The sequence below is a fragment of the Dromaius novaehollandiae genome, chromosome 23 (genome assembly GCF_036370855.1).
Source record: "Dromaius novaehollandiae isolate bDroNov1 chromosome 23, bDroNov1.hap1, whole genome shotgun sequence".
NCBI lineage: Eukaryota > Metazoa > Chordata > Aves > Casuariiformes > Dromaiidae > Dromaius > Dromaius novaehollandiae.
The window spans coordinates 2,125,025-2,143,343 of NC_088120.1; positions in this window are offsets into that span (position 1 = coordinate 2,125,025).

Consider the following 18,319-nt stretch of genomic DNA (forward strand, 5'->3'; position numbering starts at 1 on the left):
CCAGCGGCCATGAGCCTGCCACTGGCCTAGGAGGCACTGAGGCTGCTTTCACCTCAAAAGCACAGCCAGCAGCCAGGAGCATGACACTGGCCTCGGAGACACTGAGTCTTTTGTGACCTCACAAGCACAGCCAGCAGGGGGCGCTGTTGAGGAACCTAGGAGGCACTGAGTGTGCTGTGACCTCACAAGCACAGCCAGCAGCCATGAGCCTGCCACTGGCCTAGGAGGCAATGAGGCTGCTGTGACCTCACAAGCACTGCCAGCAGCCACGAGCCTGCTACAAGCCTAGGAGACACTGAGACTGCTGTGACCTCAGAAGCACAGCCAGCAGCCAAGACCCTGACACTGGCCTTGGAGGCACTGAGGCTGCTGTGACCTCATAAGCACAGCAAGCAGGGGGCGCTGCAGACTTAACCTATGAGGCACTGAGGCTGCTGTGACCTCACAAGCACCGGCAAAAGCCATGAGCCTGCCACTGGTCTAGGAGGTAGTGAGTCCGCTGGAACCTCACAAGCACAGCTAGCAGCCATCAGCCTGCCACTGGCCTAGAAGGCACTCAGGCTGCTGTGACGTCACAACCACAGGCAACAGGGGGCTCTGTAGACTAACCAAGGAGGCACTGAGTCTGCTGTGAGGTCACAAGCACAGCCAGCAGCCATGACCCTGCCGCTGGTGTAGGAGGTACTGCGTCCGCTGGGACCTCAAAAGCACAGCCAGCAGCCACGAGCCTGCCACTGGCCTAGAGGGCACTGAGGCTGCTGTGATGTCACAAGCACAGCCAGCAGAGGGCGCTGGAGATTATCTATGAGGCACTGAGTCTGCTGTGACCTCACAAGCACAGCCAGCAGCCTGCAACTGGCATAGGAGGAACTGAGGCTGCTGTGACTTCACAAACACAGCCAGCAGCCATGAGCCTAGCACTGGCCTATTGGGCCCTGAGGCTGCTGTGACGTCAAAGGCACAGTCAGCAGCCAGCAGCCTGACACTGTCCTAGGAGACACTGAGTCTGCTGTGACGTCACAAGCACAGCCAGCAGGGGGCGCTGTAGAGTAACCTAGGAGTCACTGAGGCTGCTGTGAGCTCACAAGCGCAGCCAGCAGCCATGAGCCTGACACTGGCCTCAGAGGCACTGAGGCTGCTGTGACGTCAGAAGCACAGCCAGCAGCCATGAGCATGGCACTAGCCCAGGAGGCACTGAGGCTTCTGTGACCTCACAAGCACAGTCAGCAGCCATGAGCCTGCCACTGTCCTCGGAGGCACTGAGGCTGCTGAGACCTCACAAGCACAGCAAGCAGGGGGCGCTGCAGACTTAACCTATGAGGCAATGAGGCTGCTGTGACCTCACAAGCACAGCCAGCAGCCTGCAACTGGCCTAGGAGGCACTGAGGCTGCTGTGACCTCACAAGCACTGCCAGCAGCCACGATTCTGCTACAAGCCTAGGAGACACTGAGACTGCTGTGACCTCACAAGCACAGCCAGCGGCCATGAGCCTGCCAAGGGCCTAGGAGGCACAGAGTCTGCTGTAACCTCAGAAGCACAGCCAGCAGCCAGGAGCCTGCCACTGGCCTTTTGGGCACTGAGTCTGCTGTGACCTCACAAGCACAGCCAGCAGGGGGCGCTGGACACTAACCTATGAGGCACTAAGGCTGCTGTGACCTCACAAGCACAGCCAGCGGCCATGAGCCTGCCACTGGCCTAGGAGACACTGAGTCTGCTGTGACGTCACAAGCACAGCCAGCAGGGGGCGCTGTAGAGTAACCTAGGAGGCACTGAGGCTGCTGTGAGCTCACAAGTGCAGCCAGCAGCCATGAGCCTGACACTGGCCTCAGAGGCACTGAGGCTGCTGTGACGTCAGAAGCACAGCCAGCAGCCATGAGCATGGCACTAGCCCAGGAGGCACTGAGGCTTCTGTGACCTCACAAGCACAGTCAGCAGCCATGAGCCTGACACTGTCCTCGGAGGCACTGAGGCTGCTGAGACCTCACAAGCACAGCAAGCAGGGGGCGCTGCAGACTTAACCTATGAGGCAATGAGGCTGCTGTGACCTCACAAGCACAGCCAGCAGCCTGCAACTGTCCTCGGAGGCACTGAGGCTGCTGTGACCTCACAAGCACTGCCAGCAGCCACGATTCTGCTACAAGCCTAGGAGACACTGAGACTGCTGTGACCTCACAAGCACAGCCAGCGGCCATGAGCCTGCCAAGGGCCTAGGAGGCACAGAGTCTGCTGTAACCTCAGAAGCACAGCCAGCAGCCAGGAGCCTGCCACTGGCCTTTTGGGAACTGAGTCTGCTGTGACCTCACAAGCACAGCCAGCAGCCATGAGCCTGCCAAGGGCCTAGGAGGCACTCAGGCTGCTGTGACCTCACAAGCGCAGCCAGCAGCCACAAGCCTGCTACTGGCATAGGAGGAACTGAGGCTGCTGTGACCTCACAAGCACAGCCAGCAGGCGGTGCTGTACACTAATCTATGAGGCACTCATGCTGCTGTGACGTCACAAACACAGCCAGCAGCCATAGATCTGATACTGGCCTGTGGGGCACTGAGTCTGCTGTGACCTCACAAGCACAGGCAGCAGCCACAAGCCTGCCACTGTCCTCGGAGACACTGAGTCTTTTGTGACCTCACAAGCACAGCCAGCAGCCAGCAGCCTGCCACTGGCCTAGAAGGCACTCAGGCTGCTGTGACGTCACAACCACAGGCAACAGGGGGCTCTGTAGACTAACCAAGGAGGCACTGAGTCTGCTGTGAGGTCACAAGCACAGCCAGCAGCCATGACCCTGCCGCTGGTGTAGGAGGTACTGCGTCCGCTGGGACCTCGCAAGCACAGCCAGCAGCCATGAGCCTGCCACTGGCCTAGGAGGCAATGAGGCTGCTGTGACTTCACAAGCACAGCCAGCAGCCACGAGCCTGCCACTGGCCTAGATGGCACTGAGGCTGCTGTGATGTCACAAGCACAGCCAGCAGCCATGAGCCTGGCACTGGCCTAGGAGTCATTCAGGCTGCTGTGACCTCACAAGCACAGCAAGCAGGGGGCGCTGTAGACTAAACCTATGAGGCACTGAGACTAGTGTGACCTCACAAGCACAGCCAGCGGCCATGAGCCTGGCACTGGCCTAGGAGTCATTCAGGCTGCTGTGACCTCACAAGCACAGCCAGCGGCCATGAGCCTGCCACTGGCCTTGGAGGCACTGAGGCTGCTGTGACCTCAGAAGCATAGCCAGCAGCCATGAGCATGGCACTGGCAGAGGAGGCACTGAGGCTTCTGTGATCTCACAAGCACAGCCAGCAGGGGGCACTGGACACTTACCTATGAGGCACTGAGGCTGCTGTGACCTTACAAGCACAGGCAGTAGGGGGCACTGGACACTTACCTATGAGGCACTGAGGCTGCTGTGACCTCACAAGCACAGCCAGCAGCCATAAGCCTGCCACTGTCCTCGGAGGCACTGAGTCTGCTGTGACCTCACAAGCACAGCCCGCAGGGGGCGCTGTAGAGTAACCTAGGAGACACTGAGGCTGCTGTGACCTCACAAGCACTGCCAGCAGCCATGAGCCTGGCAGTGGCCTAGGAGGCGCTGAGGCTGCTGTGACCTCACAAGCACAGCCAGCAGCCACGAGCCTGCCACTGGCCTAGATGGCAGTGAGTGTGCTGTGACCTCACAAGCACAGCCAGCAGGGGGCGCCCTTGACCAACCTAGGAGGCACTGAGTGAGATGTGACCTCACAAGCACAGCCAGCAGCCATGACCCTGCCACTGTCCTAGGAGGCACTGAGGCTGCTGTGACCTCACAAGCAGAGCCAGCAGCCTGCAACTGGCATAGGAGGCACTGAGGCTGCTGTGACGTCACAACCACAGGCAACAGGGGGCTCTGTAGACTAACCAAGGAGGCACTGAGTCTGCTGTGAGGTCACAAGCACAGCCAGCAGCCATGACCCTGCCGCTGGTGTAGGAGGTACTGCGTCCGCTGGGACCTCAAAAGCACAGCCAGCAGCCATGAGCCTGCCACTGGCCTAGGAGGCAATGAGGCTGCTGTGACTTCACAAGCACAGCCAGCAGCCACGAGCCTGCCACTGGCCTAGAGGGCACTGAGGCTGCTGTGATGTCACAAGCACAGCCAGCAGAGGGCGCTGGAGATTATCTATGAGGCACTGAGTCTGCTGTGACCTCACAAGCACAGCCAGCAGGGGGTGCTGTACACTAATCTATGAGGCACTCATGCTGCTGTGATGTCACAAACACAGCCAGCGGCCATGAGCCTAGCACTGGCCTATTGGGCCCTGAGGCTGCTGTGACGTCAAAGGCACAGCCAGCAGCCACCAGCCTGACACTGTCCTAGGAGACACTGAGTCTGCTGTGACGTCACAAGCACAGCCAGCAGGGGGCGCTGTAGAGTAACCTAGGAGTCACTGAGGCTGCTGTGAGCTCACAAGCGCAGCCAGCAGCCATGAGCCTGACACTGGCCTCAGAGGCACTGAGGCTGCTGTGACGTCAGAAGCACAGCCAGCAGCCATGAGCATGGCACTAGCCTAGGAGGCACTGAGGCTTCTGTGACCTTACAAGCACAGCCAGCAGGGAGCACTGGACACTTACCTATGAGGCACTGAGGCTGCTCTGACCTCACAAGCACAGTCAGCAGCCATGAGCCTGCCACTGTCCTCGGAGGCACTGAGTCTGCTGTGACCTCACAAGCACAGCCAGCAGCCACGAGCCTGCCACTGTCCTCGGAGGCACTGAGGCTGCTGAGACGTCACAAGCACAGCAAGCAGGGGGCGCTGCAGACTTAACCTATGAGGCAATGAGGCTGCTGTGACCTCACAAGCACAGCCAGCAGCCTGCAACTGGCCTTGGAGGCAATGAGGCTGCTGTGACCTCACAAGCACTGCCAGCAGCCACGATTCTGCTACAAGCCTAGGAGACACTGAGACTGCTGTGACCTCACAAGCACAGCCAGCGGCCATGAGCCTGCCAAGGGCCTAGGAGGCACAGAGTCTGCTGTGACCTCAGAAGCGCAGCCAGCAGCCACGAGCCTGCCACTGGCCTTTTGGGCACTGAGTCTGCTGTGACCTCAGAAGCACAGCCAGCAGGGGGCGCTGGACACTAACCTATGAGGCACTAAGGCTGCTGTGACCTCACAAGCACAGCCAGCGGCCATGAGCCTGCCACTGGCCTAGGAGGCACTGAGGCTGCTTTCACCTCAAAAGCACAGCCAGCAGCCAGGAGCATGACACTGCCTAGGAGACACTGAGTCTTTTGTGACCTCACAAGCACAGCCATCAGGGGGCGCTGTTGAGGAACCTAGGAGGCACTGAGTGTGCTGTGACCTCACAAGCACAGCCAGCAGCCAGGAGCCTGCCACTGGCCTAGGAGGCAATGAGGCTGCTGTGACCTCGCAAGCCCAGCCAGCAGCCATGAGACTGATACTGGCCTAGGAGTCATTCAGGCTGCTGTGACCTCACAAGCACAGCAAGCAGGGGGCGCTGTAGACTAAACCTATGAGGCACTGAGACTGCTGTGACCTCACAAGCACAGCCAGTGGCCATGAGCCTGCCACTGGCCTTGGAGGCACTGAGGCTGCTGTGACGTCAGAAGCATAGCCAGCAGCCATGAGCATGGCACTGGCCTAGGAGGCACTGAGGCTTCTGTGATCTCACAAGCACAGCCAGCAGGGGGCACTGGACACTTACCTATGAGGCACTGAGGCTGCTGTGACCTTACAAGCACAGGCAGTAGGGGGCGCTGGACACTTACCTATGAGGCACTGAGGCTGCTGTGACCTCACAAGCACAGCCATCAGCCATAAGCCTGCCACTGTCCTCGGAGGCACTGAGTCTGCTGTGACCTCACAAGCACAGCCAGCAGGGAGCACTGGACACTTACCTATGAGACACTGAGGCTGCTGTGACCTCACAAGCACAGTCAGCAGCCATGAGCCTGCCACTGTCCTCGGAGGCACTGAGTCTGCTGTGACCTCACAAGCACAGCCAGCAGCCATAGATCTGATACTGGCCTGTGGGGCACTGACGCTGCTGTGACCTCACAAGCACTGCCAGCAGCCACAAGCCTGCCACTGTCCTCGGAGGCACTGAGGCTGCTGAGACCTCACAGGCACAGCAAGCAGGGGGCGCTGCAGACTTAACCTATGAGGCAATGAGGCTGCTGTGACCTCACAAGCACAGCCAGCAGCCTGCAACTGGCCTAGCAGGCACTGAGGCTGCTGTGACCTCACAAGCACTGCCAGCAGCCACGATTCTGCTACAAGCCTAGGAGACACTGAGACTGCTGTGACCTCACAAGCACAGCCAGCGGCCATGAGCCTGCCAAGGGCCTAGGAGGCACAGAGTCTGCTGTAACCTCAGAAGCACAGCCAGCAGCCAGGAGCCTGCCACTGGCCTTTTTGGCACTGAGTCTGCTGTGACCTCACAAGCCCAGCCAGCAGGGGGCGCTGGACACTAACCTATGAGGCACTAAGGCTGCTGTGACCTCACAAGCACAGCCAGCGGCCATGAGCCTGCCACTGGCCTAGGAGGCACTGAGGCTGCTTTCACCTCAAAAGCACAGCCAGCAGCCAGGAGCATGACACTGCCTAGGAGACACTGAGTCTTTTGTGACCTCACAAGCACAGCCATCAGGGGGCGCTGTTGAGGAACCTAGGAGGCACTGAGTGTGCTGTGACCTCACAAGCACAGCCAGCAGCCAGGAGCCTGCCACTGGCCTAGGAGGCAATGAGGCTGCTGTGACCTCGCAAGCCCAGCCAGCAGCCATGAGACTGATACTGGCCTAGGAGTCATTCAGGCTGCTGTGACCTCACAAGCACAGCAAGCAGGGGGCGCTGTAGACTAAACCTATGAGGCACTGAGACTGCTGTGACCTCACAAGCACAGCCAGTGGCCATGAGCCTGCCACTGGCCTTGGAGGCACTGAGGCTGCTGTGACGTCAGAAGCATAGCCAGCAGCCATGAGCATGGCACTGGCCTAGGAGGCACTGAGGCTTCTGTGATCTCACAAGCACAGCCAGCAGGGGGCACTGGACACTTACCTATGAGGCACTGAGGCTGCTGTGACCTTACAAGCACAGGCAGTAGGGGGCGCTGGACACTTACCTATGAGGCACTGAGGCTGCTGTGACCTCACAAGCACAGCCATCAGCCATAAGCCTGCCACTGTCCTCGGAGGCACTGAGTCTGCTGTGACCTCACAAGCACAGCCAGCAGGGAGCACTGGACACTTACCTATGAGGCACTGAGGCTGCTGTGACCTCACAAGCACAGTCAGCAGCCATGAGCCTGCCACTGTCCTCGGAGGCACTGAGTCTGCTGTGACCTCAAAAGCACAGCCAGCAGCCATAGATCTGATACTGGCCTGTGGGGCACTGAGTCTGCGGTGACCTCACAAGCACTGCCAGCAGCCACAAGCCTGCCACTGTCCTCGGAGGCACTGAGGCTGCTGAGACGTCACAAGCACAGCAAGCAGGGGGCGCTGCAGACTTAACCTATGAGGCACTGAGGCTGCTGTGATCTCACAAGCACAGCCAGCAGCCTGCAACTGGCCTAGGAGGCACTGAGGCTGCTGTGACCTCACAAGCACAGGCAGTAGGGGGCGCTGGACACTTACCTATGAGGCACTGAGGCTGCTGTGACCTCACAAGCACAGCCATCAGCCATAAGCCTGCCACTGTCCTCGGAGGCACTCAGGCTGCTGTGACCTCACAAGCACAGCCCGCAGGGGGCGCTGTAGAGTAACCTAGGAGAGACTGAGGCTGCTGTGACCTCACAAGCACTGCCAGCAGCCATGAGCCTGGCAGTGGCCTAGGAGGCGCTGAGGCTGCTGTGACCTCACAAGCACAGCCAGCAGCCACGAGCCTGCCACTGGCCTAGATGGCAGTGAGTGTGCTGTGACCTCACAAGCACAGCCAGCAGGGGGCGCCCTTGACCAACCTAGGAGGCACTGAGTGAGATGTGACCTCACAAGCACAGCCAGCAGCCATGACCCTGCCACTGTCCTAGGAGGCACTGAGGCTGCTGTGACCTCACAAGCAGAGCCAGCAGCCTGCAAGTGGCATAGGAGGCACTGAGGCTGGTGTGACTTCACAAGCACAGCCAGCAGGGGGTGCTGTACACTAATCCATTTGGCACTCATGCTGCTGTGACCTCATAAGCACAGCCAGCAGCCATGAGCCTAGCACTGGCCTAGTAGGCACTGAGGTTCCTGTGACCTCACAAACACAGCCAGCAGCCAGGAGCCTGCCAGTGGCCTATTGGGCACTGAGGCTGCTGTGACCTCACAAGCACAGCCAGCAGCGGCCACTGGAGATAAGCTATGAGGCACTGAGTCTGCTGTGACCTCATGAGCACAGCCAGTAGGGGGCGCTGGAGACTAACCTATGAGGCACTAAGGCTGCTGTGACCTCACAAGCACAGCCTGCAGCCATGACCCTGCCATTGGCCTCAGAGGCACTGAGTCTGCTGTGACCTCACAAGCACAGCCAGCAGCCACGAGCCTGCCACTGGCCTAGGAGGCATTGAGTCTGCTGTGATCTCACAAGCCCAGCCAGCAGGGGGCGCTGGACACTAACCTATGAGGCACTAAGGCCGCTGTGACCTCACAAGCACAGCCAGCGGCCATGAGCCTGCCACTGGCCTAGGAGGCACTGAGGCTGCTTTCACCTCAAAAGCACAGCCAGCAGCCAGGAGCATGACACTGCCTAGGAGACACTGAGTCTTTTGTGACCTCACAAGCACAGCCATCAGGGGGCGCTGTTGAGGAACCTAGGAGGCACTGAGTGTGCTGTGACCTCACAAGCACAGCCAGCAGCCATGAGCCTGCCACTGGCCTAGGAGGCAATGAGGCTGCTGTGACCTCACAAGCACTGCCAGCAGCCACGAGCCTGCTACAAGCCTAGGAGACACTGAGACTGCTGTGACCTCAGAAGCACAGCCAGCAGCCAAGACCCTGACACTGGCCTTGGAGGCACTGAGGCTGCTGTGACCTCATAAGCACAGCAAGCAGGGTGCGCTGCAGACTTAACCTATGAGGCACTGAGGCTGCTGTGACCTCACAAGCACCGGCAAAAGCCATGAGCCTGCCACTGGTCTAGGAGGTAGTGAGTCCGCTGGAACCTCACAAGCACAGCCAGCAACCATCAGCCTGCCACTGGCCTAGAAGGCACTCAAGCTGCTGTGACGTCACAACCACAGGCAACAGGGGGCTCTGTAGACTAACCAAGGAGGCACTGAGTCTGCTGTGAGGTCACAAGCACAGCCAGCAGCCATGACCCTGCCGCTGGTGTAGGAGGTACTGCGTCCGCTGGGACCTCAAAAGCACAGCCAGCAGCCATGAGCCTGCCACTGGCCTAGGAGGCAATGAGGCTGCTGTGACTTCACAAGCTCAGCCAGCAGCCACAAGCCTGCCACTGGCCTAGAGGGCACTGAGGCTGCTGTGATGTCACAAGCACAGCCAGCAGAGGGCGCTGGAGATTATCTATGAGGCACTGAGTCTGCTGTGACCTCACAAGCACAGCCAGCAGCCTGCAACTGGCATAGGAGGAACTGAGGCTGCTGTGACCTCACAAGCACAGCCAGCAGGGAGCACTGGACACTTACCTATGAGGCACTGAGGCTGCTGTGACCTCACAAGCACAGTCAGCAGCCATGAGCCTGCCACTGTACTCGGAGGCACTGAGTCTGCTGTGACCTCACAAGCACAGCCAGCAGCCATAGATCTGATACTGGCCTGTGGGGCACTGACGCTGCTGTGACCTCACAAGCACTGCCAGCAGCCACAAGCCTGCCACTGTCCTCGGAGGCACTGAGGCTGCTGAGACCTCACAAGCACAGCAAGCAGGGGGCGCTGCAGACTTAACCTATGAGGCAATGAGGCTGCTGTGACCTCACAAGCACCGGCAAAAGCCATGAGTCTGCCACTGGCCTTGGAGGCAATGAGGCTGCTGTGACCTCACAAGCACCGGCAAAAGCCATGAGCCTGCCACTGGTGTGGGAGGTAGTGAGTCCGCTGGAACCTCACAAGCACAGCCAGCAGCCAGCAGCCTGCCACTGGCCTAGAAGGCACTCAGGCTGCTGTGACGTCACAACCACAGGCAACAGGGGGCTCTGTAGACTAACCAAGGAGGCACTGAGTCTGCTGTGAGGTCACAAGCACAGCCAGCAGCCATGACCCTGCCGCTGGTGTAGGAGGTACTGCGTCCGCTGGGACCTCACAAGCACAGCCAGCAGCCATGAGCCTGCCACTGGCCTAGGAGGCAATGAGGCTGCTGTGACTTCACAAGCACAGCCAGGAGCCACGAGCCTGCCACTGGCCTAGAGGGCACTGAGGCTGCTGTGATGTCCCAAGCACAGCCAGCAGAGGGCGCTGGAGATTATCTATGAGGCACTGAGTCTGCTGTGACCTCACAAGCACAGCCAGCAGCCTGCAACTGGCATAGGAGGAACTGAGGCTGCTGTGACCTCACAAGCACAGCCAGCAGGGGGTGCTATACACTAATCTATGAGGCACTCATGCTGCTGTGACGTCACAAACACAGCCAGCAGCCATGAGCCTAGCACTGGCCTATTGGGCCCTGAGGCTGCTGTGACGTCAAAGGCACAGTCAGCAGCCAGCAGCCTGACACTGTCCTAGGAGACACTGAGTCTGCTGTGACGTCACAAGCACAGCCAGCAGGGGGCGCTGTAGAGTAACCTAGGAGGCACTGAGGCTGCTGTGAGCTCACAAGCGCAGCCAGCAGCCATGAGCCTGACACTGGCCTCAGAGGCACTGAGGCTGCTGTGACGTCAGAAGCACAGCCAGCAGCCATGAGCATGGCACTAGCCTAGGAGGCACTGAGGCTTCTGTGACCTCAGAAGCACAGCCAGCAGGGAGCACTGGACACTTACCTATGAGACACTGAGGCTGCTGTGACCTCACAAGCACAGTCAGCAGCCATGAGCCTGCCACTGTCCTCGGAGGCACTGAGTCTGCTGTGACCTCACAAGCACAGCCAGCAGCCATAGATCTGATACTGGCCTGTGGGGCACTGAGTCTGCTGTGACCTCACAAGCACTGCCAGCAGCCACAAGCCTGCCACTGTCCTCGGAGGCACTGAGGCTGCTGAGACCTCACAAGCACAGCAAGCAGGGGGCGCTGCAGACTTAACCTATGAGGCACTGAGGCTGCTGTGACCTCACAAGCACAGCCAGCAGCCTGCAACTGACCTAGGAGGCACTGAGGCTGCTGTGACCTCACAAGCACTGCCAGCAGCCACGATTCTGCTACAAGCCTAGGAGACACTGAGACTGCTGTGACCTCACAAGCACAGCCAGCGGCCATGAGCCTGCCAAGGGCCTAGGAGGCACTCAGGCTGCTGTGACCTCACAAGCGCAGCCAGCAGCCACGAGCCTGCCACTGGCCTAGGAGGCACAGAGTCTGCTGTAACCTCATAAGCACAGCCAGCAGCCAGGAGCCTGCCACTGGCCTTTTGGGCACTGAGTCTGCTGTGACCTCACAAGCACAGCCAGCAGGGGGCGCTGGACACTAACCTATGAGGCACTAAGGCTGCTGTGACCTCACAAGCACAGCCAGCGGCCATGAGCCTGCCACTGGCCTAGGAGGCACTGAGGCTGCTTTCACCTCAAAAGCACAGCCAGCAGCCAGGAGCATGACACTGGCCTCGGAGACACTGAGTCTTTTGTGACCTCACAAGCACAGCCATCAGGGGGCGCTGTTGAGGAACCTAGGAGGCACTGAGTGTGCTGTGACCTCACAAGCACAGCCAGCAGCCAGGAGCCTGCCACTGGCCTAGGAGGCAATGAGGCTGCTGTGACCTCGCAAGCCCAGCCAGCAGCCATGAGACTGATACTGGCCTAGGAGTCATTCAGGCTGCTGTGACCTCACAAGCACAGTCAGCAGCCATGAGCCTGCCACTGTACTCGGAGGCACTGAGTCTGCTGTGACCTCACAAGCACAGCCAGCAGCCATAGATCTGATACTGGCCTGTGGGGCACTGACGCTGCTGTGACCTCACAAGCACTGCCAGCAGCCACAAGCCTGCCACTGTCCTCGGAGGCACTGAGGCTGCTGAGACCTCACAAGCACAGCAAGCAGGGGGCGCTGCAGACTTAACCTATGAGGCAATGAGGCTGCTGTGACCTCACAAGCACCGGCAAAAGCCATGAGTCTGCCACTGGCCTTGGAGGCAATGAGGCTGCTGTGACCTCACAAGCACCGGCAAAAGCCATGAGCCTGCCACTGGTGTGGGAGGTAGTGAGTCCGCTGGAACCTCACAAGCACAGCCAGCAGCCAGCAGCCTGCCACTGGCCTAGAAGGCACTCAGGCTGCTGTGACGTCACAACCACAGGCAACAGGGGGCTCTGTAGACTAACCAAGGAGGCACTGAGTCTGCTGTGAGGTCACAAGCACAGCCAGCAGCCATGACCCTGCCGCTGGTGTAGGAGGTACTGCGTCCGCTGGGACCTCACAAGCACAGCCAGCAGCCATGAGCCTGCCACTGGCCTAGGAGGCAATGAGGCTGCTGTGACTTCACAAGCACAGCCAGGAGCCACGAGCCTGCCACTGGCCTAGAGGGCACTGAGGCTGCTGTGATGTCCCAAGCACAGCCAGCAGAGGGCGCTGGAGATTATCTATGAGGCACTGAGTCTGCTGTGACCTCACAAGCACAGCCAGCAGCCTGCAACTGGCATAGGAGGAACTGAGGCTGCTGTGACCTCACAAGCACAGCCAGCAGGGGGTGCTATACACTAATCTATGAGGCACTCATGCTGCTGTGACGTCACAAACACAGCCAGCAGCCATGAGCCTAGCACTGGCCTATTGGGCCCTGAGGCTGCTGTGACGTCAAAGGCACAGTCAGCAGCCAGCAGCCTGACACTGTCCTAGGAGACACTGAGTCTGCTGTGACGTCACAAGCACAGCCAGCAGGGGGCGCTGTAGAGTAACCTAGGAGGCACTGAGGCTGCTGTGAGCTCACAAGCGCAGCCAGCAGCCATGAGCCTGACACTGGCCTCAGAGGCACTGAGGCTGCTGTGACGTCAGAAGCACAGCCAGCAGCCATGAGCATGGCACTAGCCTAGGAGGCACTGAGGCTTCTGTGACCTCAGAAGCACAGCCAGCAGGGAGCACTGGACACTTACCTATGAGACACTGAGGCTGCTGTGACCTCACAAGCACAGTCAGCAGCCATGAGCCTGCCACTGTCCTCGGAGGCACTGAGTCTGCTGTGACCTCACAAGCACAGCCAGCAGCCATAGATCTGATACTGGCCTGTGGGGCACTGAGTCTGCTGTGACCTCACAAGCACTGCCAGCAGCCACAAGCCTGCCACTGTCCTCGGAGGCACTGAGGCTGCTGAGACCTCACAAGCACAGCAAGCAGGGGGCGCTGCAGACTTAACCTATGAGGCACTGAGGCTGCTGTGACCTCACAAGCACAGCCAGCAGCCTGCAACTGACCTAGGAGGCACTGAGGCTGCTGTGACCTCACAAGCACTGCCAGCAGCCACGATTCTGCTACAAGCCTAGGAGACACTGAGACTGCTGTGACCTCACAAGCACAGCCAGCGGCCATGAGCCTGCCAAGGGCCTAGGAGGCACTCAGGCTGCTGTGACCTCACAAGCGCAGCCAGCAGCCACGAGCCTGCCACTGGCCTAGGAGGCACAGAGTCTGCTGTAACCTCATAAGCACAGCCAGCAGCCAGGAGCCTGCCACTGGCCTTTTGGGCACTGAGTCTGCTGTGACCTCACAAGCACAGCCAGCAGGGGGCGCTGGACACTAACCTATGAGGCACTAAGGCTGCTGTGACCTCACAAGCACAGCCAGCGGCCATGAGCCTGCCACTGGCCTAGGAGGCACTGAGGCTGCTTTCACCTCAAAAGCACAGCCAGCAGCCAGGAGCATGACACTGGCCTCGGAGACACTGAGTCTTTTGTGACCTCACAAGCACAGCCATCAGGGGGCGCTGTTGAGGAACCTAGGAGGCACTGAGTGTGCTGTGACCTCACAAGCACAGCCAGCAGCCAGGAGCCTGCCACTGGCCTAGGAGGCAATGAGGCTGCTGTGACCTCGCAAGCCCAGCCAGCAGCCATGAGACTGATACTGGCCTAGGAGTCATTCAGGCTGCTGTGACCTCACAAGCACAGCAAGCAGGGGGCGCTGTAGACTAAACCTATGAGGCACTGAGACTGCTGTGACCTCACAAGCACAGCCAGTGGCCATGAGCCTGCCACTGGCCTTGGAGGCACTGAGGCTGCTGTGACGTCAGAAGCATAGCCAGCAGCCATGAGCATGGCACTGGCCTAGGAGGCACTGAGGCTTCTGTGATCTCACAAGCACAGCCAGCAGGGGGCACTGGACACTTACCTATGAGGCACTGAGGCTGCTGTGACCTTACAAGCACAGGCAGTAGGGGGCGCTGGACACTTACCTATGAGGCACTGAGGCTGCTGTGACCTCACAAGCACAGCCAGCAGCCATAAGCCTGCCACTGTCCTCGGAGGCACTGAGTCTGCTGTGACCTCACAAGCACAGCCCGCAGGGGGCGCTGTAGAGTAACCTAGGAGACACTGAGGCTGCTGTGACCTCACAAGCACTGCCAGCAGCCATGAGCCTGGCACTGGCCTAGGAGGCGCTGAGGCTGCTGTGACCTCACAAGCACAGCCAGCAGCCACGAGCCTGCCACTGGCCTAGGAGGCACTGAGTCTGCTGTGACGTCACAAGCACAGCCAGCAAGGGGCGCTGTAGAGTAACCTAGGAGGCACTGAGGCTGCTGTGAGCTCACAAGCGCAGCCAGCAGCCATGAGCCTGACACTGGCCTCAGAGGCACTGAGGCTGCTGTGACGTCAGAAGCACAGCCAGCAGCCATGAGCATGGCACTAGCCTAGGAGGCACTGAGGCTTCTGTGACCTCACAAGCACAGCCAGCAGGGAGCACTGGACACTTACCTATGAGACACTGAGGCTGCTGTGACCTCACAAGCACAGTCAGCAGCCATGAGCCTGCCACTGTCCTCGGAGGCACTGAGTCTGCTGTGACCTCACAAGCACAGCCAGCAGCCATAGATCTGATACTGGCCTGTGGGGCACTGAGTCTGCTGTGACCTCACAAGCACTGCCAACAGCCACAAGCCTGCCACTGTCCTCGGAGGCACTGAGGCTGCTGAGACCTCACAAGCACAGCAAGCAGGGGGCGCTGCAGACTTAACCTATGAGGCACTGAGGCTGCTGTGACCTCACAAGCACAGCCAGCAGCCTGCAACTGACCTAGGAGGCACTGAGGCTGCTGTGACCTCACAAGCACTGCCAGCAGCCACGATTCTGCTACAAGCCTAGGAGACACTGAGACTGCTGTGACCTCACAAGCACAGCCAGTGGCCATGAGCCTGCCAAGGGCCTAGGAGGCACTCAGGCTGCTGTGACCTCACAAGCGCAGCCAGCAGCCACGAGCCTGCCACTGGCCTAGGAGGCACAGAGTCTGCTGTAACCTCATAAGCACAGCCAGCAGCCAGGAGCCTGCCACTGGCCTTTTGGGCACTGAGTCTGCTGTGACCTCACAAGCACAGCCAGCAGGGGGCGCTGGACACTAACCTATGAGGCACTAAGGCTGCTGTGACCTCACAAGCACAGCCAGCGGCCATGAGCCTGCCACTGGCCTAGGAGGCACTGAGGCTGCTTTCACCTCAAAAGCACAGCCAGCAGCCAGGAGCATGACACTGGCCTCGGAGACACTGAGTCTTTTGTGACCTCACAAGCACAGCCATCAGGGGGCGCTGTTGAGGAACCTAGGAGGCACTGAGTGTGCTGTGACCTCACAAGCACAGCCAGCAGCCAGGAGCCTGCCACTGGCCTAGGAGGCAATGAGGCTGCTGTGACCTCGCAAGCCCAGCCAGCAGCCATGAGACTGATACTGGCCTAGGAGTCATTCAGGCTGCTGTGACCTCACAAGCACAGCAAGCAGGGGGCGCTGTAGACTAAACCTATGAGGCACTGAGACTGCTGTGACCTCACAAGCACAGCCAGTGGCCATGAGCCTGCCACTGGCCTTGGAGGCACTGAGGCTGCTGTGACGTCAGAAGCATAGCCAGCAGCCATGAGCATGGCACTGGCCTAGGAGGCACTGAGGCTTCTGTGATCTCACAAGCACAGCCAGCAGGGGGCACTGGACACTTACCTATGAGGCACTGAGGCTGCTGTGACCTTACAAGCACAGGCAGTAGGGGGCGCTGGACACTTACCTATGAGGCACTGAGTCTGCTGTGACCTCACAAGCACAGCCCGCAGGGGGCGCTGTAGAGTAACCTAGGAGACACTGAGGCTGCTGTGACCTCACAAGCACTGCCAGCAGCCATGAGCCTGGCAGTGGCCTAGGAGGTGCTGAGGCTGCTGTGACCTCACAAGCACAGCCAGCAGCCACGAGCCTGCCACTGGCCTAGATGGCAGTGAGTGTGCTGTGACCTCACAAGCACAGCCAGCAGGGGGCGCCCTTGACCAACCTAGGAGGCACTGAGTGAGATGTGACCTCACAAGCACAGCCAGCAGCCATGACCCTGCCACTGTCCTAGGAGGCACTGAGGCTGCTGTGACCTCACAAGCAGAGCCAGCAGCCTGCAAGTGGCATAGGAGGCACTGAGGCTGGTGTGACTTCACAAGCACAGCCAGCAGGGGGTGCTGTACACTAATCCATTTGGCACTCATGCTGCTGTGACCTCATAAGCACAGCCAGCAGCCATGAGCCTAGCACTGGCCTAGTAGGCACTGAGGTTCCTGTGACCTCACAAGCACAGCCAGCAGCCAGGAGCCTGCCAGTGGCCTATTGGGCACTGAGGCTGCTGTGACCTCACAAGCACAGCCAGCAGCGGCCACTGGAGATAAGCTATGAGGCACTGAGTCTGCTGTGACCTCATGAGCACAGCCAGTAGGGGGCGCTGGAGACTAACCTATGAGGCACTAAGGCTGCTGTGACCTCACAAGCACAGCCTGCAGCCATGACCCTGCCATTGGCCTCAGAGGCACTGAGTCTGCTGTGACCTCACAAGCACAGCCAGCAGCCATGAGCCTGCCACTGGCCAGGAGGCATTGAGTCTGCTGTGAACTCACAAGCCCAGCCAGCAGGGGGCGCTGGACACTTACCTATGAGGCACTAAGGCCGCTGTGACCTCACAAGCACAGCCAGCGGCCATGAGCCTGCCACTGGCCTAGGAGGCACTGAGGCTGCTTTCACCTCAAAAGCACAGGCAGCAGCCAGGAGCATGACACTGCCTAGGTGACACTGAGTCTTTTGTGACCTCACAAGCACAGCCATCAGGGGGCGCTGTTGAGGAACCTAGGAGGCACTGAGTGTGCTGTGACCTCACAAGCACAGCCAGCAGCCATGAGCCTGCCACTGGCCTAGGAGGCAATGAGGCTGCTGTGACCTCACAAGCACTGCCAGCAGCCACGAGCCTGCTACAAGCCTAGGAGACACTGAGACTGCTGTGACCTCAGAAGCACAGCCAGCAGCCAAGACCCTGACACTGGCCTTGGAGGCACTGAGGCTGCTGTGACCTCATAAGCACAGCAAGCAGGGGGCACTGCAGACTTAACCTATGAGGCACTGAGGCTGCTGTGACCTCACAAGCACCGGCAAAAGCCATGAGTCTGCCACTGGCCTTGGAGGCAATGAGGCTGCTGTGACCTCACAAGCACTGCCAGCAGCCACGATTCTGCTACAAGCCTAGGAGACACTGAGACTGCTGTGACCTCACAAGCACAGCCAGCGGCCATGAGCCTGCCAAGGGCCTAGGAGGCACAGAGTCTGCTGTGACCTCAAAAGCACAGCCAGCAGCCAGGAGCCTGCCACTGGCCTTTTGGGCACTGAGTCTGCTGTGACCTCACAAGCCCAGCCAGCAGGGGGCGCTGGACACTAACCTATGAGGCACTAAGGCTGCTGTGACCTCACAAGCACAGCCAGCGGCCATGAGCCTGCCACTGGCCTAGGAGGCACTGAGGCTGCTTTCACCTCAAAAGCACAGCCAGCAGCCAGGAGCATGACACTGCCTAGGAGACACTGAGTCTTTTGTGACCTCACAAGCACAGCCATCAGGGGGCGCTGTTGAGGAACCTAGGAGGCACTGAGTGTGCTGTGACCTCACAAGCACAGCCAGCAGCCAGGAGCCTGCCACTGGCCTAGGAGGCAATGAGGCTGCTGTGACCTCGCAAGCCCAGCCAGCAGCCATGAGACTGATACTGGCCTAGGAGTCATTCAGGCTGCTGTGACCTCACAAGCACAGCAAGCAGGGGGCGCTGTAGACTAAACCTATGAGGCACTGAGACTGCT